General features: G+C 31.3%; 1 non-coding gene across 1 annotated transcript; it reads left to right on the top strand.

The window, feature by feature from the left end:
• Positions 1-279: 279 nt before the first annotated feature.
• LOC148545694 (small nucleolar RNA R71) lies at positions 280-387 on the top strand. The gene has a single exon (XR_015900645.1). It is a non-coding gene; the product is annotated as a small nucleolar RNA R71 (small nucleolar RNA).
• Positions 388-2,043: the final 1,656 nt, after the last annotated feature.

The raw sequence follows: 2,043 nt of genomic DNA, 5'->3' as shown, positions 1-2,043 counted from the left end.
AGAAATCATATTGACTTGCTGAGTCAATATTTTATTCTGAGCCAATATGGCATTCAGAGTATCAATTTCAAGAACTCCCTTCTTCTGAGGTATCCCATTACTCACAGGATTCCTCTCAGAAGTGTACATGAACTGGTTATTAGTAACCATGTCAATGAGTTCTTGAGCTTCTGCAGGCGTTTTCTTTAGGTGAATAGATCCACCTACAGAAGTATCCAATGACATCTTAGCTAATTCAGACAGACCATCATAGAATATATTCAGGATGGTCCATTTTGAAAGCATGTCAGAAGGACACTTTTTGGTCAGTTGCTTGTATCTCTCCCAAGCTTCATAGAGGGATTCACCTTCTTTCTGTCTGAAGGTTTGAACATCCACTCTAAGCTTTTTCAGCTTTTGAGGAGGAAAGAACTTGGCTAAGAAAGCCGTGACCAGCTTATCCCAAGAGTTCAGGCTATCTTTAGGTTGAGAGTCCAACCACACTCTAGCTCTGTCTCTTACAGCAAAGGGGAAAAGCATGAGCCTGTAGACTTCAGGATCTACTCTATTAGTCTTAACAGTATCACAAATCTACAAGAATTCAGTTAAGAACTGAAAAGGATCTTCAGATGGAAGTCCATGAAACTTGCAGTTCTGCTGCATCAGAGAAACTAATTGAGGCTTCAGCTCAAAATTGTTTGCTCCAATGGTAGGGATGGAGATGCTTCTTCCATGTAAATTGGAATTAGGTGCAGTAAAGTCACCAAGCATCCTCCTTGTATTATTATTATTTTTGGCTGCCATCTCCTCTTCCTGTTCGAAAATTTCTGAAAGGTGCTTGCTGGATTGTTGTAATTTAGCTTCTCTTAGTTTCCTCTTCAGAGTCCTTTCAGGTTCTGGATCTGCTTCAACAAGAATATTCTTGTCCTTGCTCCTGCTCATATGAAAAGGAGGGAACAGAAAAATAATAATAGGGATCCTTTTTACCACAGTATAGAGGTCCCTGTGTGAGTAGAAGAAAAAAAGAAGAAAATAATGTAATGTAGGGAAAGAAACACAAGGGTGAGGAGAGCAGAGATGTGAGATGAAGAGAAGTGTTAGTAGATGAATAAATAAATAGAAGGAGATGAGAGAGAAAGAGAATTTTTGAAAATTATTTTTGAAAAATGGTTAGTGATTTTCGAAAATTAAAAGAGGAAATAAATTAAAATTGAATTTTGAAACAATTAGTTAATTAAAAAGAATTTTTGAAAAAGAGGGAGATATTTTCGAAAATTAGAGAGAGAGAGTTAGTTAGGTAGTTTTGAAAAAGATAAGAAACAAACAAAAAGTTAGTTAGTTAGTTGAAACAAATTTTGAAAATCAATTTTGAAAAGATAAGAAGATAAGAAGTTAGAAAAGATATTTGAAAATCAAATTTTTGAAAAAGATAAGATAATAAGATATTTTTGAAAAGATATGATTGAAATTAGTTTTGAAAAAGATTTGATTTTTAAAATCACAATTAATGACTTGATTCACAAGAAATCACAAAATATGATTCTAGAACTTAAAGTTTGAATCTTTCTTAACAAGTGAGTAACAAACTTGAAATTTTTGAATCAAAACATTAATTGATGATGTTATTTTCAAAAATTATGTGATAAAGATAAGAAAAAGATTTTTGAAAAATATTTTTAAAATTTTCGAAAATAACTAAGAAAAATGAAAAAGATTTGATTTTTGAAAAAGATTTTGAAAAAGATAAGATTTTTAAATTGAAAATTTGATTTGACTCATAAGAAACAATTGAATTTTTAAAAATTTTTGAAAAAGTCAATCCAAATTTTCGAAATTTATGAGAGAAGAAAGGAAAGATATTTTTTTTTTCGAATTTTTTATGATGAAAGAGAAAAACATGAAAAATACTCAATGCACGAAAATTTTTGGATCAAAACAATGAATGCATGCAAGAATGCTATGAATGTCAAGATGAACACCAAGAACACTTTGAATGTCAAGATGAACACCAAGAACATATTTTTGAAAAATTTTTTATGCAAAGAAAACATGCAAGACACAAAA

This window comes from Arachis ipaensis, chromosome B9 (genome assembly GCF_059453495.1).
Source record: "Arachis ipaensis isolate K30076 ecotype BB chromosome B9, ASM5945349v1, whole genome shotgun sequence".
Taxonomy (NCBI): domain Eukaryota; kingdom Viridiplantae; phylum Streptophyta; class Magnoliopsida; order Fabales; family Fabaceae; genus Arachis; species Arachis ipaensis.
The sequence above is the reverse complement of the archived record's forward strand: the minus strand, read 5'-3'. Positions and strand labels throughout refer to the sequence as shown.